General features: G+C 33.1%; 1 protein-coding gene and 1 pseudogene across 1 annotated transcript in view; one reads left to right on the top strand and one right to left on the bottom strand.

Annotated features, from left to right (window-relative positions):
- Window positions 1-25,275, top strand: part of GRID2 (glutamate ionotropic receptor delta type subunit 2) — a 1,460,772-nt gene that overhangs the window by 179,687 nt on the left and 1,255,810 nt on the right. The gene's annotated exons all lie outside the window — the stretch shown is intronic.
- LOC122889390 lies at window positions 1,401-1,772 on the bottom strand (annotated as a pseudogene).

Raw genomic sequence — 25,275 nt, 5'->3', positions numbered from 1 at the left:
TTTAGAATTGTTTTGTTCTCTTGCATTGCCCCCTTTATCACTGTGAGATGAACTTCTCTGTATCTGGTCATAATTGTTCTCAAAGGATAATATTTTTTTTTTTCAGAAATTTACTTTGCCTGATATTACTATACTTAATCCAGTTGTGTTTTGATTAGTGCAAGCACAGTATCAATCTTTTATTATAACATGTTTGAGTTTTTGTGTATAAAGTGCATGTTTTATAGGCAGCATATAGTGGGATGTTGCTTTTTAAAAATCTTATTCCAATCTAAATATTTCTGTCTTTTAATTTTGTTAAGATTATTTAAGGTGGTTCTGATATGGCTGAATTTAAATCTACCATCTTGCTATTTCTTTTCTGTTTGTCCTACGCTTTGTTCTCTTGTTTTACTTCCTTTTCGATTAATTCAGCATTTTTTTGATTCTCTGTTGCCTTTTGGTTGACTTATTTATTTACTTTTTTGTATTATTTTAGAGATTACTTTAGGATTTATAGTATTCATATTTAACTTAGAGTCTGCTTAGATATTACTTAGATTACTTAGATATTACTTAACTTAGGTATTATACCATTTTAAAATAGTATAGGAATCTGAAATCATTGTTCCCCCATTTTTCCTCTCATGGCCTGTGTGTTATTGTTGTCATGTATTTTACTTCTGAATATGTATAACCCCACACTACCTCATTATTTTTCCCTTTAAATAGTTGTGTTTTAAAGACCTTTAATAGGAAAAATATATTCACCCACGTAATTTTCATTCCTAAGGTTCTTCATTCACTTGTGCCAGTCCATACTTATATTTGGATCATTCTTTTTATACCTGAAGGTCTCCCTGGTAATTAATTTTTAAATCTTTTGTAATATCTTCATTTTACTTTTGTTTTTTAATTTTTTTTTTAACTAGGTAAAAAATATGATTAGTTGACAGTTTCTTTGTCGGTACTTTAAAAATGTTGATCCATTGTCTTCTGGCTTATATTGTTTGTGATGATAAATCAGCTGTTCTTTTTCTTGTTCCTCTGTATATAATGTTTTTCATTTTTCCCATCTAGCTGTTTTTAAGAGGTTCTCCTTTTTCTTAGTTTTAAGCAATTTGATTATGATGTGCTTTGGTCTGATTCTTTGCATATCTCTTGCACTTGAAGTTTGTTAAGTTTTTTGAATCCGTGGATTTATAGTTTTCATCAAATTTGGGGGAAAAGTTAACCATTATATTTTTCTGCTTCTGTCTTATTTTTTTATTTTGAAATTATTTTAATTTAGAAATATAAAACATCTTGGAAGAAAACAAAGAAGAAAAACACAAAATACATAGGCAAATTTTTATTCCATGAACTTCTCAAATCCTCACTTGTTTACTAATTCCTAAGATGAAAAACTTCTAAAAAGATACTCAGCCACCAACAATGTTATTAGTAGAGATATAGATTAATTTCACATGGAAAAAAGTCAAATGAATCCCATTATAGCACATCCTATTGTTGTTGCACTGGCAATCTTCTGGAATTCTTTTCTATCAGGTTTTAGTACATCTAATAACCAGCTGAATACAGTCCTTCACAACCTGCCAACTTGGCTCAGTGAACTGCATTACCTGATCCATGATTCCTTCCTGCCAGCTCCTCAAATGCCAGGAATAGCTAGCACTGCTCCTCCCTTCTTTATAGACTCCAAACACACAAGTATAGATTTCTTGGTTTTCCCATGTTTTTTTAATGTTCTTCTTCTTCTTCTTTTTTTTTTTTTTTTGTTATTATTTTCTCAATGTGTTTCATTTTGAGTAGTTTCTAAGGCTACTTTTTTTAGGTTTACTCTTTTGCAAACTGTTCTAAGTACTTACTGCCCTATTAGGAGGTTTTCCATTTTGTTATTAAGAATATCAATAGCTTCAGCCTTAAGTAAACCTTAGTGCGGGCACTGGCTGTCCCAGCTGGTTAAATGGCTGCCTTCAGCTCAGGTCGTGATTACAGGCCCTGGGACTGAGCTCTGCATCGGGCTCCCTGCTTGGCGGGGATCCTGCTTCTCTTTCTCCCTCTGCCTGCTGCTCTGCTTATTTGTGCTTTCTATCTCTCTGCCAAATTAAAAAATGATAATAATAAAAGTAAACCTTAGTAAATAATATGTCTACAACTTTCATATGTTTCTTTCTCCAGCTTTAGATAGTATACCCACACACATACACTAATGAGTACTCTGTTGACTACATAAGGAGGAGTACTTTGGGAGTATGCTGGACTGTCCAGTCTCCTGTCCTTTACCATGGTCTTAGAAGTGTTCTTTAGGGGACGCCTGGGTGGCTCAGTTGGTTAAGCAGCTGCCTTCGGCTCAGGTCATGATCCCAGCATCCTGGGATCGAGTCCCACATCAGGCTCCTTGCTCATCAGGGAGCCTGCTTCTCCCTGTGCCTCTGCTTGCCATTCTGTCTGCCTGTGCTCGCTCTCTCTCTCTCTCTCTCTGATAAATAAATAAAATCTTAAAAAAAAAAAAAAAAAAGAAGTGTTCTTTAGGTTGTAAGTCAGGGCAATTGTTGGGATCACCTTGTTTGTTTCTTGTCCCTCAGGTATCACAGTCCTATATATCCTGATATCAAAAAATGTAAGAACTATTGTTTCATATATTCTGTGAAGTTTTTAGTTGTTTTGGTGGATTGTTAACTTGGGTCCTGTGACTTATCTTGGTTAGAAGTGAAAGTGCCACACACATATATTTTTTTTAATATTGGTACTTTTTAATCTTTGGAAAATCTTACCTTACTTTTCAAAGCTGTTTCATAAATACTTATTTCAAGTTCTAGCTGCTATATGTACTTATCAAAAATAAATGAACAGTATGGTGCTGTACATTTAAAATATTGTTAGGAGGGTCTATCTCATGTGTTATCTCTTCTTATGCATACACACAAAAAAGTGGACCCAGAAATATTTTTGGTGGTGATAGATATATTTACTGACTTCATTGTAGTGATGGTATTATGAGTATATGCATATGTTCAATACCATCAAAATGTATATATTAAATACATAAAATTTTTGTTAACTGTACTTCAATAAAGCTGAAAAAATAATGAATGTATTTTATTGTTTCCTAGAAACTCAGTGATAATTTAACAATTCCATCTTTAAATTTTCTCAAAGATATGGCCTTATATTTTATTAATTGCATTTAATTCTTTTGTATGATGTTAATATATTAAAATATTTTCTTTAATAAACCATATACTAAAACATATCATTTAAGAATTGATTAGAGGTATATTATTTTTAGAAAAATAAGAGAATGAGACCCACTGTTAATTTTCAAATATATAAAAATGTACTATTTCATACAAATGGGTAACAAACACATCAAATATATAAAAATGTACTGTTTCAGTAAGAATTCATTAAATATTTGCTTTACTAGCATTATATTGCCCATTGCAGGACATATAAAGGACCTTTTAAAAAGGACATATTTGTTCCAGAAATCTTATAATGATGTTGGAAATATAAGTATCAGATGAAGTTCAAGGAACAGTTGCACCTTATGAGTGAGTGATAGCCTAGTTATTATTAGGGCATTTCAGGATTGCCCAGTGATTTGATGTGCTGATAATTTTTTTTACTTAAAAGTTTAAAAACTAAGTTAAAGGTAAGTTTTATATTAAAGATAAACTGTTATTTGAAAAGTTTACAAATATTTTATTATTTAATTATCACAAATCAATGTAGTTGATTCTTACATTATCCCTAGAAGATGAAATTGTGGCACACAGGGGTTATATAATTTGTCGATGGCAATATAACTAGTAAAACTTTATAATAAATTGAAATAAAACTCATTATATGCTTACATATCCTTAATGCCTCATTACTTTAGTTTCCATTTTTGTTCACTGGTTAGAAATGATGAAAATAATAAAACATATTAATGGCTAATAAATATTTTATATATATATGTATATATATCAGAACCTGTTAATATTCTAACCATTATGTAGAAGAAAAATATTTGATACAGTTTTCTAAATATGGTATTTAAAGTTGTACCTTTTTTACAGTCTTTTTTTAACTTATTGGGGTAAAGTGGCATACAGTATTATATTAGTTTCAGGCATACAACATAGTGATTTGACATTTTGTCCCACATTAGAAAATATTCACCGTGATAGGTCCAGTTACCATCTGCCACCTGTTACCACTGTTATTGACCATACTCCCCATGCTGTACAGTACATCTGCATGACTTATTTATTTTATAACAGAAAGTTTCTACTTCTTAATTACCTTTACCCATTTCTACCCCTATCCCTGACAACCATCTTATCCATGAGTCTGGATTTTGTTTTGTTTGTTTTGTTTTTTTAACCTTATACATAGGTGAAATCATGATGTATTTGTCTTCCTCTGTCTGACTTATGTCACTTAGTGTGATACCCTCAGAATTCATCTATGTTATTCCAGATGGCAAAATATCATTCTTTTTTTAGGGCTGAGGGGTATTCCGTGTGTGTGTGTGTGTGTGTGTTTGTGTGTGCATGCATATACACACATTTTCTTCATCTACCCATCCAACAATGGATGCTAATGTTTCCATGTCTTCCCTATTGTAAATAGTGCTGCAGTGAATATAAGTGCATATATCGTTTCAAATTAGTGTTTTTGTTTTCCTTGGATAGGTACCCAGTAATGGAATTACTAGATCATATGGTAGTTTTATTTTTTATCTATTGAGAAGCCTCCATACTGCTTTCTATATTGGCTGCACCAATTAGATTCCCACCAGTTGTTCATGAAGCTTATCTTTTTTCACATTTTTGCCAACACTTTTTATTTCTCATCTTTGTAAGAATAGCTGTTCTGACAGGTGTGAGGTGATATCTCATTATGGATTTGATTTACATTTCCCTGATAATTTGTGATGCTGCCCTTGTTTTCATGTGCCTGTTGGACATCCATATGTCTTTGAAAAGATGTCTATTTAGACCCTCTACCCACTTGTAACCAGATTTTTTTGGTTACTGAGTTGTATAAGTTCTTTATGTACATTGGATATTAACCCCTTATCAGATATGATTTTCAAATATCTTTTCCCATTCAGTAGGTTGCACTATTTTATTTTGTTGTTGATTTCCTTCACTGTGCAGGAGCTTTTTAGTTTAATATGGTACCATTTGTTAATTTTGTTTGTGTTTCTCTTGGCTTTGGTGACAGGTCAAAAAAGAGAATTGCTAGGATTGATGTCAATCCTACCTATATTTTCTTCTAGGAGTTTTAGAGTTTCAGGCCTTTGATCCACATTAGTTTATTTTTGTATATAATGTCAGATAATGTTCTAGTGTCATGCTTTTGCATGTAGTTGTGAGTACCATTTATTGAAGAGATTGCCCTTTTCCCATTGTATATTCTTGCCTATTTTGTCATAGACTAATTGACCCTATATCAGCGGGTTTATTTCTGTGTTTTTTATTCTATTGATCTGTGTGCCTATTTCTGTTCTTATGCCAGTATCATACTGCTTTGATTATATATATATATATTTTTAAAGATTTTATTTACTTGACACAGAGAGAGAAATCACAAGTAGGCAGAGAAGCAGGCAGAGAGAGAGGGGAGAAAGCAGGTTCCCTGCGGAGCAGAGAGCCCGACGCGGGGCTCGATCCCAGGACCCTGGGATCATGACCTGAGTCGAAGGCAGAGGCTTTAACCCACTGAGCCACCCAGGCACCCCTGATTATATTTTTAGTATAGTTTGAAATCAAGAATCGTGATGCCTCCAGCTTTGTTCTTTTGTCACAAGATTGTTTTGGGTTGAAGCATCCTTGCATCTCTGGAATAAATCCCACTTGATCATAACATGTGATTCTTTTAATGTGTGTTTTTTTTTAATTTTCTTTGCTATCATTTTGTTGATAAATTGAAGATTTTGAGAAGGATAGGTATTATATCTTCTTTGTTTGGTAGAATTCACCTGTGAATCCATAACCTCCTAGACTTTTGTTTGTTGGGAAGTTTTTTATTACTGATTCAATCTCATTACTAGTAATTGGTCTATCAAATTTTCTGTTTCTTCTGATTCAGTCTTGGAAGATTGTAAACTTTTAAGAATATACTGATTTCTTCTAGGTTGTCCAGTTTCTTGGCATGTAATTGTTCATAAACTATTGTCATAGTTTTATAACCCTTTGCATATCTGTGATGTCAGTTGTAACTTCTCATTCATATCTGATTTTATTTGAGCTCCTCTTTGTTTTTCTTGGTGAGTCTAACTAAAGCTTTGCCAATTTTTATCTTTTAGAAGAATCAGCTGTTAGTTTTATTTATCTTTATAATTGTCTTTTTAATCTCTATTTTATTTATTTCCATTCAGATTAAAACTGTATTCTTAAAAAGATTATACATGTGTGTGTAATAAATCATATAAAATATATATATTATATATGTCATATGATCATTTTACCTATTATTTAAAATTTGCTATTGTGAGATGATGTAATTTTTGAAACACATCAACAAAGTTCCTTTATTAATGAAAATTGCTTTTTGGTATCCAATTTATAAGGCTAATCAAGTTGATGTAATATATAATTGGTAAGGTCATCCAAAATATTACTATATGAAATGCGATCATTTTAAAATGTCTCAGATGAGTGAGGGGGGAATCTACAAATACAGAGATGGCTAAACTCTTCAGTTTGTCTGAGAGAGACAGAGACAGGGAAAGATTGATTGTGTGGTTATGTTTATAATTGTTAGATATGTAAAGATGTACTCAAATCTTTTCAACTTGGAAGAATAGTTTTGTTAAGAGGCAGCACCTCTGGCCTGGAAAAATTCTAACATTAAAAAAACAAACCTGTAAATGGTATACTTTGTTAATACAACACTTTCTCATATGCAAGACACTTAAGGTGTCTGTGGTTAACTCATCCTTGTATCACTGAAAGTGTAGCAATCTGAATCTAATATCAAGTTATTTAGTTTAAAATAAAAGGACAGACACATCTTTGCAGTTTAAAGATACAGTTTCTAATGACCCAGTTTTTGGCATATTACTGTCATGGTTCACTCTAGGTTTCTAAATACTGTTTCTGTGCTTACTGAGCCAGAGACATCATGCTCAATTGTGTCAGTTTATACTTGAATACCTTTAATATGTGAATTCATGCATTCTACTCACCATTTATCACCCTAGCCCTCTAGGGTGATACACAAATGTACTTTGGATTTTCTTTAAGTGTCATAAATACCCTGGCCTATATTTTGGTTTTAATATAATTTCTAATTTTAAAAAAGATAAATACCTTAAAATTCATTTCTGAAAACAACTTATTATTTTTAAATAAAATTTGAATCTATTTAAAAATTTGGGTAGATATATATCACAATATATGTTGTACATTGAAAAAATATATATATACACACACATACATACATATATACATGCCATAAATTTGTTCTTGGCATAAGAGTTACATCACTTAAATAAAAATACCAGTCCTGAAAAATAGTACATGCTTAGGAAATACCTGTTGACTTAATAATTGTGTAAGTTAATGAAGAAACTACCTGTAAAATTCATCAAAATAACATTTAAAAAATTAATTGCATCTCATCCAATATCATAGCTATGATATTGTTCTCTATATTATTTCTATTACTATATCTTATATATATATATTATATTCTATTACTAATTTTCTTTACGACTGAGGTTTCATTTTTCCAGTTTCCTTTTCCTGTGGTGTTCTCCCTCTTCTTTCCTGCCCAAGCTAAATGTATAGTTGAATTCTAAAATGTAAATTTGGAGTATTACACTGTGAAACTTTTTAGTTTGACTGTTTGGGAGGAGTCAGTGTGGAAATCCCTTCAGATTTTCAGATTTTGCATGTTTCCTTGACGGTCACTTGGAGCAAGTTCTTTTAGGATATGAGTTGCCAAAGGGAAAGTATGGAAATAATTTTGATGAGCAAGCTATGATTATAATTCAACAATATTCCTAAGTAGATGGCTTGCTTTGGACACATTTTTAGTATCTCTTTTTTTTTTAACCGTTTTTGTCACTCTCAGAGTCGTCTTCCCATTTTTATAGACATTTTTCTCCTTCTTTTCCCCCACTACCAATTCATTGCTCCAAATTTGATCTCAATTTTCTGTCCTCTTTTCCCTAATTGATAGTGTAATAGTGATAATTCTGAATGGGAGCACTCATAGGAGTGCTTTGTAGGGACAAAATTCTAATTTTCAAGACCCATAAACGACATCTCAAAGACAAACCAAGATTTACCAAATTCCTTTGTTGAGTTGACTTGCTTAAGAGTGCATCACATTGTCAAAACGTAGTAAAGGAAGATAGATATCTCACATGAACCAGTTGAAAAGACAAGAGAATTCAGATCTATGGTTATTGATCGATTTTTACTTAAGAAATGTGCTGATTTCAAGGGAAATGTAATGAAGGAAAATATACCACTTGGTGTGTGATTATGGTACTGGATTAATGGACTTCTTTGCAAGTTAGAGGAAGAATTTTATGATTGATAAGAAGTAAGGAAGTTAGGGCACCTGAGTGGCTCAGTTGTTAAGTGTCTGCCTTCAGCTTAGATCGTGATCCCAGGGTCCTGGGATCGAGGTCTGCATCTGGCTCCCTGCTCAGCGGGAAGCCTGCTTCTCCCTCTCCCCCTCCCTTTGCTTGTATTCCCTTTCTCACTGTCTCTGTCAAATAAATAAATAAAATCTTAAAAAAAAAAAAAGAGAGAGGTAAGGAAGTTACATAGGTCCTTTTCTGAGCTAATGTGGATTTCATTTACTGTAGTCCAGGTGTAATTTTTAATTAATTTGGTCTTCCTATTACCAATTGTGGTTATGTGGATGAATAAATGTCTGAGTTAAAAGAAAGTTTAAAAATTTTTTTAAAGATTATGTTTATTTATTTGACACACACACACACAGAGACAACAAAATAGGGAACACAAGCAGGGGGAGTGGGAGAGCGAGAAGCAAGCTTCTTACCGAGCAAGGAGCCAGAAGCAGGGCTCTATCCCAGGAGATCATGACCTGAGCTGAAGGCAGACACTTAACGACTGAGCCACCCAGGTACCGCTAAAAATGTTTTTTATATGCAGTGTTTTGCAGTATTAGTCAATCAAAAATGTATACTGAGCATTAATAATAACTGAGGTATTATGCTATTTAATGAACACATAAACAGTATAAAATGGATACTGTGATGTTCCTCATTTTACATATGGGAAAATTGGAGCACAGATATATTCATTAATTTGTCCTAAACTCACACAGAAAAGTAGGACCAGTTTTTTTGGGGAAAAAAAAGATGATAAGGCTAATAAAATGTATTACTTTTATAAGGAATACTTTTCAGACCATTTTCTGTTTTATGACCCTCTGTTGCCTTCTGCATGGTGGTATTTATGTAGCTGAGATCATAGACAGGTTTTGCTAAGACAGTAACCCCGCCATGTTGTTGTTGTTGTTGTTTTTTCTTAAATTTAGTTTAATTTAATTTTTTTCTCAGTTATCCATAATTCATTGTTTTTTTTAACTATTTTTTTTCCAATTTATTTATTTTCAGAAAAACAGTATTCATTATTTTTTCACCACACCCAGTGCTCCATGCAAGCTGTGCCCTCTATAATACCCACCACCTGGTACCCCAACCTCCCACCCCTCCGCCACTTCAAACCCCTCAGATTGTTTTTCAGAGTCCATAGTCTCTCATGATTCATTGTTTATGCACCAAACCCAGTGCTCCATGCAATATGTACCCTCTTTAATAGTCAAACGTGGTGGATAAGTCAGATCTTTGGCTATTTTATCTTGCATAAACCTCACCTAGCAGTATATATTTTTTTCATTTATCCTAATTATTTTTTCTGTAATAGCTATTGTCTTCAGAACTTTTCTAATTTTAATTATTGAATGATAACATAGGTGAATTGACCAATAGGAACAAAATATATTAAGTAAAAAATAAGAAGTACAAATTAATCAGTTCAGAGGAGAGAGAGTGCTGTAGGCTGCAAGAGGCTGGAAATCTGTTAGGAGGTGAAGTTGGATCTGGACTTTGAAGACAATAGAGAAGGGGAAGCACATTTTGTTAGGATAAGTTATTATACTTTTAAGATAATATAAATATTAAACCAATTTATTAATTCACTTTTAAGTGTAATCAATAGGAATCTGATTCTTTTTTTAACTTTGTTATTAGTCCTGGCTTAAAATTTTCCATTAAATATTAGGTCTTATTATTATTACAATTATTTTGAGTCATATTTTCCTTCTGCTTAGTTTTATTAGTTTTCCAATAGCAAATAATAATAATTTTTGTCAAAAATTCATGTATTCTCTAAGTTCTACTAAAATGTAAGTTTAGTATTATTAATTTGTTAGTGTAAAAGAAAAACAGATCATCAGAATCCATAAGGCAGATGGAATAGGAGTGGAATGGGGAAGCTTCTTTTTTGGTCATCTTTGTTGAAATGTCTTTGACAATTAAAAGTTGTATACAGTTAAGGTGTATAACTTGATATTTTGGTGTATAACTTGATATTTTGATATATATGCTATACGCATTGTGAAATCACCACCACAATCAAACTAATTAGCATATTGGTCACCTCCACATAGTTATCATTTTGCGTGTGTATTTGAGAAGATTTGTTAAGATCCATCCTCTTCACAAATTTCAAGAATACAATACAACACTCTTAGTTATCTTCACCATGCTGTATATTAGATATCTAGAACTTACTGATGTTGTGTAACTGAAACTTTGTACTGTTTGCCCAGAATCTCCAATTTTCCCCTCTTCACCCTTGTCAGTCACCATCCTACTCTCTGTTTCTATGAATTTGACTATTTTAGATTCCATGTATAAATGAGGTCCTGCAGTGTTTCTACTTTTGTTTTGCTTATTCAGTTAACACAATGTCCTCTAGCTACCTCCATGTTGTCACAATGGCAGGATTTTGTTCTTCTTAATGATTGAGTAATATTTTTGATGTGCATCTTTATCCATTCATCTGTCAAAGGACATTTACATTGTTTCTATATCTGGACTACTATAAATAGTGCTTCAATGAGCATGGGAGTGAAGATATCCCTTTGCAGTACTAATTTCAGATTCTTTGGATATATACTCAGAAGTGGGATTGCTGCATCATAGGGTAGTTCCATTGTTAATTTCTTGAGGAACTTCTATATTGTTTTTATAATGGCCATACTAACTTATGTTTCCACCAGCAAAGGTTCTCTTTTGTCTACATCTTTGCTAACACTTGCTCTCTCTCTCTCTTTTTTTTTTTATAATAGGGATCTTGACAGATGTGAGATAATATCTCATTGTGGTTTTAATTTCCATAATGATTAGTGACATTGCATACTTTTTCATATACCTGATAGCATTTAAAGTTCTTCTGTTTGAGAGTTGCCTATTTAGAGTTTTTGCTCACTGTTTAATTGGGTTGTTTATATTTTGGGTATTGAGTTCTGAGTTCTTCATATATTTTTAATATTAACCCCATATCATATACATTGTTTAAAAATATTTTTTCCATTCTGTAAGTTCCCTTTCATTTTGTTAATTGTTTCTTTTGCTGTTTCTTTTATCTTCCTATAACTTCTTCTTATGTAATTTACTTGTCTTGCTTAAAGTGAATGTCCTTGTTTATGATAATAACAAATATTAAATTTTATTTTACATAAGTTTGTATGACATTAGTTAACAGATTTCTCGTGTCAATATTGGTTACAATATCCAAAAACATTTCCACATTTTCTTCTCTAAACGGAAACATTGTCTAACTATTGGTAAGACTCATTATTAACAGCACCAGGAATATTGGAAAGTATATTTTCTTGACATAGTGCTTATGTTAGTTTCCTGTGACTGCCATAACAAATAACCTCAAATGTACTGGCTATAACAACATAAGTTTATTCTTTCACAGTGTTGGAGGCTGGGAGTCCTAAACCCAACTCTCTAGGAGGGTTGTGTTCTTTGTGGAGATTCTTGGAGGAAACTGCCTCTTCTAGCTTCTCTTGGCTATCCTGGTATTCCTTGACTGTGATTGCCTCTCTCTGAGCTCTGTCTCTGTGGTCATATTGCCTCCTCTTCTTCTGTCTATCTCAAATCTCTCTCTGATTTTCAATTATAAGGATATTTACTGTAGGATTTAAGATCCACTCGGATAATTAAGGGTAATATCTTTAGCTCTCCCAAGATTCTTTACTTAATTATACCTGTAAAACTCTTTTTCTAAATAAGATAACACCCACAAGGTACAGAGAATAAATATAGATATAGCACCACTCAATGCACTACAATCCCCCTTTCCTTCTTCTGAGCTTTCCTCAAATCTCATATTTTGGTACCTAACTGTGCTTACAGCCCCCTAGCTAACTGTGCTCCCCCTCCTACCCCAGTATAGCACTTAGGAAATTTTTGACTCTTTATTACAAAACTTTACTAACTTTAAAGTCTTCTCATCTTATTATTCCTGTTTAGTAGCTAATTCTCTGAAGTCCTTATGCTCCATATGCTGACAAAGTTGGTAAAGTTGACTGGTGTAAGTACAACAGAATTATTTTTTCATGCACATTTAAAGTTCTGAAGTCAGCAGGATGGGCTAAATATGTAAGCAACACAAACATAGAGAACAGAATTAATGCAGCCATTACTAGATAAGTATACAGAATTTTTGGATTAATAAACTCAAAAGTCTTGAGAAAGCTGTTTACAGTCTTTCATTTTATACTTTATATATCTTTACACTCTTCTTTTTTTTTTCTATGTGATATTTTTTATACTTTTCTGATGTAGAGGAGCATTACACTTTGTTCTGGGTGAATTATGTAAGGAACTGATAAAGGTATCTTGTGATCAATTGCTCTAAGGTGGGTGCTCGTTTAACATAGTGATAATAGAGAATGGACATGAATTATAAACAATAATTAAATTATTCTCATATTCTTATACTGTCTTCCAGACCTGGACACATACTGTTGAATTGGTGAAAGGGGAATAAGAATATAATTTTACTCCCTTTAGTTATGTAAACTGTTCTAGATAGCACAATAGTTTTACACAGATTAACATTCCTTTAAGACAAGAGAGAGATTCAGGTCAGAAAAAGAGGTTTATGTTTGGTCTTTGTTTAATATTGTCAACCTAGAGCCTCTTCTCAAATCATATCCCTGGGAAGATATAATCGTCCAATTCTGTTTTATCCTGGACCTTCCTCTGGCTAAGAAGCTCCAAGGATGCATGAGACAAGAATCATAGTGGAAGAGAATATTTGCTAATTCACTGTTTGCATCCAATACTCATGACTTAATAAATTTAAATGTTTAGTTTATTATTAATATGACCTCCTATGTTCTATGTTATATCATTACTTTTGAAAATATTTTTAAAGTTTTAAATTGTGAAATCTATGAGATACTAGTTAGCAAAATGTGCTGCACTGTGGATTGCGTTCTCATGTGGAATGATCTGACAAAACATACTAGACACAACTACATATATTTTTTGCTTACCTAATGTAGGCAGTCACTTACACAACTTTATACCAAATAATTTTATTTTTATATAAGATGTCAGCTAATTTTTTGAATTAAAATTCCTCTTTTCAAGTGATGTAGGCATATTTTTTCAGTTTATTTTGTTAAGACTTAGTCAATATTTATGTTGAGGAGAGGCAGTAAGACTCTTCTTGCCAAATAAATATTGCTAGACTATCAAAACTAGAATAAATCTTGGATACAGGTCACCAACTATCAAATACAGGGAACAGTCTGATTTCTGAATGAGGTTAACAATTTGGGGTCAGATGTCTTGAGAATGGGATCTGGAGGAAGCAGATATGAGAAGTATAAATTATTTTGCCAAACTGAAGTCAAAATAATGAAAATCATATTTGACATATTTGGGGGAGTGCTTTAGGATTCTACAGGGACAGGGAGACAACCAAGCAACAGAAAATGAAACAAACAAAACAAAACAAAACCATTTAGGATGTTTAGTAGCAGAGTGTCCCTAATTGCGATCACACCTGATACTGCAAAGCTAAGCAAATTAGCTCAAATACTTTTGAAGAATTCTAAGAAATGGAAAAACTGTATATGAGGATGTATAATTGCTAATCCTTGGAAAACTTTGGTCAAACTCTCTGATTTGCTATGTGAGGGAAAATTAAACGATGCAAATGATTAAGCAAGATTTTCTCCATATACACTGACTAATAAAAACTTACTATTCCCAAATTTGTTTTGTTTTTATTGTTATAATAGAATAAGATAAATCTATGATAGGAGAAGGAAAATTTCTGTAAGGGTAGAGAAAATTGTAACTAACCATAATTGCTAAAGCCAATGTTTTGATTCATTTTTAATTATTTTAACTGTTATTTATCAGTACTTATTATGTGCTGGATAATTGGTCTAAGTGCTTTACACATATTTTTCTTCATGCAATCCACACAATGGCCTGCTGAGTTAGGTACCATTGTTTGTTCCATTATAGAGATTAATCCAAGATACAGAGGGTTTTAGTAACTTCCACAAAGTCACAAGATACTAACTGGTGTAACTAAGATTAGAAATCCCTAAGAAGAACTGGATATTGAACCAGTACTTCCATAGGCAAAGCACTGAGATGCCTTCTACAGACTATATAATGTTTCAGTCATTCACCTGAGAAAGCTTAGTAATTAGAAAAAAAAAAAGTATACATAAAATATAATTTTGGATAATCAGAAGCTCCAGAAATAGTATATTTTATTATATACTACATAAGAGAGAAATAAAATATTATAGGAATTCCGGATACTAAAAAACCACTTCCATGTGGAATGTCAGAGAAGACATCTGGAAAAATTAAAGCTTCCAAATATATCCTGTATAATGAGTGTTTAAAAAGGTAGAGAGAAATTCAGTTTTAGGCAAAGTCAGAGAACAGAACAAATCTGGTTGAATGAGGCATAATGTGATATAGATTAGAAAAGCACATTAGGGGGCGCCTGTGTGGCTCAGTGGGTTAAAAAGCCTCTGCCTTCAGCTCAGGTCATGATCCCAGGGTCCTGGGATCTAGCCCCGCGTTGGGCTCTCTGCTCAGCAGGGAGTCTGCTTCCCTTCCTCTCTGTCTGCCAGCCTCTCTGCCTACTCGTGATCTCTGTCAAATAAATAAATAAAAATCTTTTTAAAAAATTAAAAAAAAAAAAAAGAAGAAAAGCACATTAGAATAGGAATGGAGAACCTAAGATTCAAGCCACAGATTTCCAGACCTAGTTTAGTAGGTATTGAGATAGTAGGATGAAACAAAGAGCACCGTATGAATAAGCAGAGTAGTGGTTAGGTTTATGAACTTTGGAGTCATATAGCTTTGATCGAGATTTCATCTCTGCGACCTATTAGCTGTGATTTTAGTTAAGCCATCTAATATTATTTTGCCTTCTGTTTCTTTTTTTTTTTTTAATATTTTATTTATCTGACAGAAATCACAACTAGGCAGAGAGGCAGAAGGAAGCAGGCTCCCCATGAAGCAGAGAGCCCGATGCGGGGCTTGATCCCAGGAACCCAAGATCATGACCTGAGCCGAAGGCAGAGGCCCTAACCCACTGAGCCACCCAGGCACCCTGCCTTCTGTTTCTTATATGTAAACTCAGATTAATGAAAATATTTGCTTCATTTGGTTATTATCTGGATTACATAGAAAACTTCATGTGGAAGTCTAAGCACAGTGTATGCCTTAAATTGAGGAATTACCTGTTCATTAAATAAACAGTTATTGAAGGTCTTTTATAAATACATCATTTCATATTACTAATTTTATTGTTACCATTACTGTTTTTATTTGATGTAGCTAATAATTTGAGGAAATCCATGGCAAAGATATATAGGGTAGATGAAAAAGGGGGGAGATAGAAGGTGAAGAAACCAATTAGAAAATAATATCAGGGGTACTGAAGGGGATAAAGAGGCCTAAAAGTGGAATATGACAGTGGGGAAAAATAAGGAATTGATGGGAATATTCAAATATTTATAATTGAATGCGTTTTATTTACATATTTTATTCATTATTTATAATATATTTACTTCCAGAAGAGATAAAGGCATGACTTACGACAATTAGTAAGAGAGGAAAAATGTTTACAAAAATATTTGTAATGAAAAAGCGTGAAGAAGTGCTCAAGATTTTTGAGCCTCAAACTTTACATACATGTCGGTGTATCATGTCTACTGTACTAATTTTACCTGTTGTGTGTGTTTGACCCAAGTAATAGTATATAATAGCTTTCTAAAATTTTCTGGGCCTGAAACCAAGATTTGAAATTGCAGGGAATATGAGTGTAGTGAAAATAAATTTTATTTGTAGTAAATTTTATGTCTTGCTGTTGGGCATACAGCACACACACACACACAAAAAGAAAAGTAAAAGAAATGTACATCTCTCATGAGTCTCATATTTTGTATAAATTGAATTTTTTATATTTTTTATGTACTCCTTGTTGTGATAAGAAATATAATGGCTCTTGCAGCTTTAAGACATTATTTCAATTTGATTTTAAAAATCAGATTTATATTTATGTTTGAGGTTTATGAAGTACCTTATCAATTTCTCTCCTCCCTTTTCTAACATAGACATACATTTACACACACATACAAAGACTGTTAACAAAAGGTTAATATAAAAGGAATAACAAGGGCAATAATTTTTGACAAGAAGGAAAAAGAAAATATGCTAACTTAATGAGTTAATGAGTTAATATAGTTGATGATTTAAGTTAGTGTAGCATTATAAATCTTAATAGAACAAAGACAACAAAAGAAAACAGGAAAGGAGAATATTACATATATATTAGAAATTCAAGTTTCTTGGTATATGAAATCTTTCCTACTTAAAAAGGGAAATCTCACATGGGAATATTATAAGACATACTGTGTGTGATATATCTGACAATATCTTGACTACAAAATATACCAAACACAGAAGAAGAATTTGTGGGTTTTTTTTTCTTTTTTCTTTTTTTTGGTGGGGGGTGGGGTAGGGAGGCAGGGACTAACCAAACTAGACTGTAAAAGAATAGTAACCAGCTAAGCTCTTATACTTGAATAGATTTTTTTATTGTGGTAAGAAACAACATGAGATCTTCTCTTTTTAAGTGTACAGTACATTTTAAGTGTATAGTGTACAGTACAATGTTGTTAACTATAAAAAGCGTGTTGTACAGCAGAAATCTAAAACATTTTCATTTCACATGATTGAAACTTTCTGAACATTGATAAACAGCTATTTCTCCGTTTCTCTGGTCCCTGGAAAGAACCATTCTACTTTCTGCTTTGATGAGTTTGACTGCTTTAGCTGCTGTATGTGGAGTCACCGAATTTTCCTTCCATCATTGATTTATTTCATTTCTCCTGATATCCTCAAGGTTTATGCATATTGTAGCATGGGAGAGGATTTTTACTTTTTATGGTTGAATAATATTCGGTTGTATGTATAGAATATTTTCTTTATCCATTCGTCTGTCGAGGGACATTTAGATTGTTTGTGTATCTTGGCTATTGTAAATAATGCTGCAGTGAACATGGGAGTGCAGAAATTACTTTCAGTTCTTTTGAGCCTATATCCAGAAGTGAGATTGCTGGATCATAAGATAGTTCTACTTTAAATTTTCTGAGGATACTTCATAATGTTTTACATGGGGCCTGCACAATTTTACACTCCTACTAATAGTATACAAGGGATGTGAATCATCTACATCCTAGCTAATATTTGCTGTTTTCTGTTTGTTTGTTTTTATAATACCCATCCTAACAGGTGTAAAGTGATATATCACTTTGGTTTTGATTTGCCTTTCCCTGGTGGTTATATCCTTATCAAAGTCCATGACATTTATTACAGAAACAGAAAAAAAAATTCTAAAATTCTTATGGAACCACAAAAGACTTAAAATAGTCAAAACCATCCTGAGAAGAAAGAACAAGGTAGAAGCCTTGTAGTTTCTGATTTTAAAAAACATATTTCAAAGTGGGATGGGTGGTGGTATGATAGGACAGTTGATTAGGGAATGTTTTTTCCTGAGGTCAGCCAGTTCTCATGAGAGGCCGTTAATCAGTTTTCCGCATGGAAGTGTTAAAAGGTAGGTGAAGGCCTGGAAAGGGAGAGAAACCTGATGAAAGTCTCGTTAAGTTAACAGGCCTTTTGTTCAGATTGCTCAGTGGGGACAAACAGTTCGAGTAATCACTTAGCAGAATTTAAAAAATGAGAATTTGGGTAGTTTTTTTGGTCAGTGGTTGTTACAAGTAAAACAGGAATTACTTGTGAGTCTTACCTAAGTTACATAATGAAGGGATTGATCTTTGCAGTTAGTCATTTTGGAGAACACAAAAAAGATGGGAAATTTCTTGATTGGTGTGGATTTTACTAGGATTCTGGCAAAATTTGACACTGTCACTGCCCAGTGGAACTTTGCTGGCAAGTGCTGCAAATAGCCCTGTCTGGTGCGCTTGCAGAGAGACTGATGTTAGATGACTTAGTTTCTTACTAACTCTTCTGTACAGAAGACCACAGTGAGTCTGTGCCATAGCCTCACTTCAGCTCTTGGTTTAGATTGTCTTCTTCTCAGCAAGAGTGCTTCAGCCATAGCGAGTTTCAAGTCAGTGGAGTGTACACACCAGGAAGAAAATGAAGGGTGCAGACCAGAAGAGCTGGCTGGGTGATTATACTTATTTACTTCCTTAATTCATCACAACAAAAATGTTGGTGTTGGAGCACCCTGTACTGTGACCTTTCTCAAAGTCTGAGTTCTGGGTGGTGAACAGCTTTTTTTTTTTTTTTTTTTAATTTCTATTTTTCCTCAGTTTTATTGAGATGTAACATTGTATTAGTTTAAGGTACAACATGATGATTTGATGTATGTACCTATTGTGAAATGATTAGCACAATAAGTTCAGTTAACATCACAGTTATTTTTAAAATGGTTTTTGTTCTACATACTATTTAATACATTGAAATACATCAGAAACATAGTATTAGATCCATCAAAAGCATATTTGGACTCTCAGTAGTTTTTCAGTTTTAATTTTTTTTTTTTTTTTTTTTAGTTTTAGTTTTTGTTTTTTATTAACATATAATGTATTATTTGTTTCAGGGGTACAGGTCTGTGATTCATCAGTCTTACACAAGTCAGTGCTCAGCACAGCACATACCCTCCCCAATGTCCATCACCCAGCCACCCCACCCTATCACTCCTCTCCCTTCCAGTATTCCTCAGTTGGTTTCCTGAGATTAAAGAGTATTTATGGTTTGTCTCCCTCTCTAGTTTCATCTTTTTTCATTTTCCCCTCCCTTCCCCTATGATCCTCTGTCTTGTTTCTCAAATTCTTCATATCAGTGAGATCCTATCATAATTGTCTTTCTCTGATTGATTTATTCTGCTTAGCATAAGTCTCAATTTTGTAAAAAAAAAAAAGTCTTTCTCAAAATCCATCGTCCATTTTGATAGACACAAATGAGTATTTTCATGTAAAAACTAAAAACCATAAATCAAATCATTATTGAAAGAATGGCATTTTTTAAAAATTAAACACTGATGAAATAATACATTGAATTTGATCCTCATTGAAGGTAAATGTTTTCTCTTAAAGTAAAAGATGAATGTCCATCTATTAAATTTATTCAAATTTTAAAGTTGAAGACATTTTAGTGTTCAAAACAATACAGCTGAAAGAAATCTTCCTTAGAATTAGTTACCGTGTCATTATTTTCTTTCACAATTTATTTGTGGTCTTGCTGAAGAAGAACTTCATCTTGGCGTGATGCTCACATATTATAATAACAGATCATGTCATTAAAGTTTTTTGACTCTATGTTCTCTTTCCAGTTTAAATTGATGAGATAACAAATATATGGAAATTTATTCTGCCTGTTTGTAGCCTTCATCATATTCAAAGTTAAAAGATGCATTTGGATGGTGTAGGTTGGAGAGGATGGTGGGTGATCAGAATTAATTAGGAATGCACACACAGGAATAGAGTTAGAAGTACAAATTACAAATATCTTCATTGGTGGTTTATGAAAAATGGAATGCCAGATTTCTTTAGCGCTTATAGTTTCTGTTCAGTTTATGAGCCATTATACAGTATTCTGATCTGATAAATTTTTAGTGGATTTATCTTAAGGCTTTATTAAGCTGAATAACAAATGGGGATATGCTTTGTTTGAGATGGACAGTGTACTGAAGCCAGTCGGTTTCCAAGATGATTTAGAAGCTGGATAACTATTTCACTGGTTTATTGTGTTCACCTCCATTAAAGACAATTAGTATGCCCTATTGAAAAAGTAGTGTGGATAATTGCTATAGCACATGAAATTTGATTCTGAATTCCCAATATGAAACCCTGTCTTGGAACAAGTCCAAGTTAGCATGAGATTGGTGGGAAATATCATAGGCAGTGGTCACTCTAAAGTCTTTAAAAAGGTATTTTGCTACCCTGATGCCATTTTGATTATTCTCAAATTACCAGTATTAATCTTAAAAAATCTAGAAAGAACGTAGTCAAAATACCAATGAATGATTTTGATTTGCCATAATTAATCAGAAATGCCCGCAGTGAGTAACAAATCCATGCAGTTAAACTATAAAATCCAATATCCAATCTAAAAGTAAAAGCAAAACTGATTAGAATGGAATAAGAAAAATATCTGGAGAAGCAGTTAATCAGCTAGTATAGTCATTTTATATTTTGTCTTTTGCTTACTTATCTTATAAGCAACTTATAGGCAGACTTTAGGTTATGCACATGCCTGCATCTCAGGTACCTTGCTTTTTTCCCTGATATATTAGCTTAATAAATATTTGATGAACCACTGTTTCTGAAAGTAATCAGTGGCTGACTGAAACATTTATTTGTGAATGTCTTGAAAGGGACTTGTGAGTGAAAGGTCTACTACATGCATTGGTATATATCTTGTTTATTGCAGTATCTTGGTTAAAGATCTCTTACATAATATAAATTATATTTCCATTTTCACAGCTTCAAAGAACTCTAGTTCCATGTTTCCTGCAGTATATTGAAGCTTTTTACGTTATGCTATAACTCCACACTCCCTAGTTCTAACACAAAACTTTTCATGTCTTTTTCTCATTGCTCTCAGCTTAGCTCAGTTCTTTATCACGTTAAAATCAGTTTACAGCAACAACCTAAGACCTGATCTCTCTGCCTAAAGCAAAGTGTTTTACTTCATTTTCTTTTCTTGGCATTTGACAACGAATGATGTGGTAACTAGTGAAATTTCTTATTATATTGAGTTGTTACTATTTTACATATTTGTATTGATCAAGAAAATGCTTTACAGATAAGTGGGATTTGTTAAATAAATTTTGACTACCTCATTTCATTCTTATCTATGAGCCCATTTCCTTCTCCTTTGTGTTTTCTCTAAAATTTAGATGTTTTTTAGAGAACACATCTCAATTATGTTTTCATGTTTAATGTTTACCAACCTAAATATTCTACTTCTTTAAGTTTTTGATTAAGAAACAGAGACTTGGTTTCTTTTTTTTGGTGTGTATGTATGTAAGCACATGATGTCAAGACAAATTGATTTTTATACTTTACCATCTTATTGTGTATAAAGTTTGATGAGTATTAATTATTCTGTGATTTCTTCACAAGATGTTTAAGACAGTATCATTTATAACCCTTTATTGTGTCATTTTATAGTGCATTATTGGGTGATGCTCGATCATATTAATTTTAGATTAGTAATACTATTTTTTTTTCAAAGTAGGCATTATATATTTTATACAGAATATAAAGGTGAATGAAGAAGTTTTTCTTTTTGTTTTTTGTTTTTTGTTTGTTTTTGTGATCTTGGCTTTCCTTGAGATCAGCACATTTCCAGAATCTGAATTTTTAGTTATTCTCAAGCATGCCTCTTTAAAATAAACATTTTTATTTATAACTATCATAAAAGGTTTGTGTATATTCACTATTCCCTAGGACCAGGTCAATTTATTAGGAAAATCATCCCCTAAGACAAATCTTAAAAAGGCTTTGAATATAGAAAAGGACTTTATTAAACTTGTTGGTTCCCAATAAGCATATTCTGGAAAGACTCTAATGAGCTGTCAGGAGCAATTCTCTTCCTTTGTTATAAATTTGGCTGCAGTCGTTGAAGTTAGAGAGTTCTTTCATGGTAAATTTCCAACAAGAATTTAGCCCTCCTCGGGGCACCTGGGTGGCTCAGTTGGTTAAGCGACTACCTTTGGCTCAGGTCAAGATCCTGGAGTCCTGGGATCGAGTCCCACATCAGACTCCCTGCAGAGCAGGGAGTCTGCTTCTCCCGCTGATCTCTCTCCTCTCATGCTCTCTCTCTCTCAAATAAATAAATAAAATCATTTAAAAAATTAAAAAAAAAAAAGAATTTAGCCCTCCGCAATGGTGTGTAATTAGCAACAAGTGGGACCAGATATTTTGAGTCAAATACTGTTTATTGGCTGTATAAATATTAATCAGGGTTTATTATATAACCAGGTAGGCAATTGCATTGATACATACTTGCATGTATCATTGAGAGTTTAAGCAAGACTTATCTTCTAATGATCACTATTTAGAGTGCCAATTATTTAATTAGAGCATCCTTTCAGATAGTCTGATTAGAGAACAGGACAACATTTTTATATCCAGAAAGCCTCTTGTCTAGTTTCAGTTCCTTTCCACATGTGATCCGAGGCACAGACATTATAATGTTTCTCTGGTGACAAAGTAAGTGGTAGTCCTGAAATAGTAAGCTCAAAGACTCTTTGAACCACATAGTATAATAAGTAGTGAGAAGTTGTATCTGAAATCCCATGACATGAATATTATTGTCAAAGTTACCTTAATAATTTAGTAAACAATGTTTGGGGTAAAAATGGATATGTTTTTAAGGGTTGGCGTTTCTGTTTCCCCAGAAAGATAAAGGGGGTTTGTATCCTAAAAATTTGCCTCAAAAATGGCATCCTGGAACTATTCAAAGTCCTTACGGAGGAGAGAATTTAATTTCCTCAAATTCATTGAATTCAAACTTTTTTTTTTTTTTTTAAACATATGTCCCTACAGTTGTTTTCCTTCCAACAGATACCAATACTGGCCATTGTTACTAGAGTCTGAATCTTTAGTCATTCATAAGCTTGCTTCTTTAAAAATAGACCTTTTTTAGGTATACCTGTCTTAAAGGGTTGTGTATATTCACTAGGGCCAGGCAGATTTTATGAGGACCATCTTTCCTTAAGACAAATTATAGTGAACAAGGCAGAAATATCCAACTAGTGACAGAAGCCAGCCAGAAATCAGAGTGAATGCACTCTTACAGTTACAGCCCTCCCTCATGGAACCTAAATTCTAAAGCTCAGTCATCCTCCATACTAGCCAAATCCTTCTGAGACTGACCTTTAATTAACGGTTGTATGTGTCAGTAACTCTTAATTCAAGTCTAGTTGTTTAAGAGGGACTCCCTGCATTCTTATGCATTCCTTGCCTTTCCTAAACACTGCTGCTAATTAATTTCCTAAAAATTGATTTCAAAACTAATTATTTCATTTTTCTCATTTATCTCTTATTAACTTCAGTTGACCATAGGATCAGCTTACCTTGACTGTTATTTCTTTTTGATCTAGACTTTCCTAAATTTCTAAATTGTTTCGTAGAACAAAATGACCTTATTGCCGTCATTTTGAATACTTTAACCTTTAGCTATTTCCAGTAGCAGATAATCAGAAATAACAACACAAAGTAGCCAGCTAAATATTTTTTCCCCAAGCTGAAGCATTGGTTAGGGAACAATACCATCGACTGTTTGTTGCTTTTTAAGAATGTATTTATTTATTTATTTATTTATTTGAGACCAAGAGTGCAAGAGCCCATATGAGCAAGGGAATGGGCAGAGGAAGAGGGAGAAACAAATTCCCAGCTGACCTGGGAGCCCAACATGGCTTCATCCCAAGACCCTAACATTATTACCTGAGCTGAAGTCAGACATTTAACGAGTGAGTCATCCAGGCCCAGACCATGTACTGTTTTAACAGTACATTTTCTGGGTTAAATTTAGGGACACAATATGATTTGAACAGGCAAAAAGGAACATAGAAGTAGATGAAAAAAATTAGTATTAGCTCTATATTTCTACTACTCAACTAAATTTATAGTATATTTTTCTTTTTCTTCTCTCTCCCTTCTTTCCTTTCTTCCTTGTCCCAGAGCCCAAAAGTTTCTGTTTTATACACTTACTGGATTCAAAATTTCCTAAAACCAACCAAACCTACTATTCAGGAAATTTCAAACAATTACTTTATGTTTCTCACCAAATTTGCTCTTCCAGATTAAACTCTATTTTGTCATGTTTGTGTCTGTGGAACTTATTTTGTTTGTTTTGGGCCAAGGATTTCATATGCCTTTATTATTTTTTTTTAATTTAAAAATTTTGTTAGTTAACATACATGGCAATATTGGTTTCTGGTGTAGAATTTAATGATTCATCACTTACATATAACACCCAGAGCTTATCACAGGTGCCATCTTAATATCCATCACCCATCTTAGCCCATTCCCCACCATCTTTCTCCATCAACCTTCAGTGTGTTCTTCATCATTATGAGTCACTAATGGCTTGTTTCTCTCTGTCTGTCTCTCTCTCTCTCTCTTTTCCCCTTTCCCATAGGCTCATCTGGCTTCTTTCTTAAATTCCACATCTGAGTGAGATCATGTGGTATGATCTCTGGCTGACTTAGTTCACTTAGCATAATACACTTGAGCTCCATCTATGTCATTGCAAATGACAGGATTCATTCTTTTTGGTGGATAAATAATATTCCATTGTGAATATGTATTACATCTTCTTTAGCTATTCATCAGTTGATGACCATTTGGTCTCTCTTCATAGTTTGGTTACTGTAGATAATGTTGCTATAAAAACTGGGGAGCAGGTACCCCCTTTGAATCAAAAATTTTGTATCCTTTGGGTAAATACCTAGTAATGCAATTACTGGGTCGTATGATAGTTCTATTTTTAACTTTTTGAGGAACCTCCATACTGTTCTCCAGAGTGACTGTACCAGCTTGCATTCCCATCATAAGTGCTAGAGGGTTCCCCTTTCTTCACATCCTCACCTGTGGTTTCTTGTGTTGTTAATTTTACCCATTGTGATAGGTGTGAGGTGGTATCTCATCATGGTTTTGGTTTGTATTTCTCTGATGATGACTGGTGTTGAGCATCTTCTCATATAT

Source organism: Neovison vison, chromosome 11 (genome assembly GCF_020171115.1).
Source record: "Neovison vison isolate M4711 chromosome 11, ASM_NN_V1, whole genome shotgun sequence".
NCBI lineage: Eukaryota > Metazoa > Chordata > Mammalia > Carnivora > Mustelidae > Neogale > Neogale vison.
Note: the sequence above shows the minus strand (reverse complement) of the source record. Positions and strands in the feature narration are given on the sequence as shown.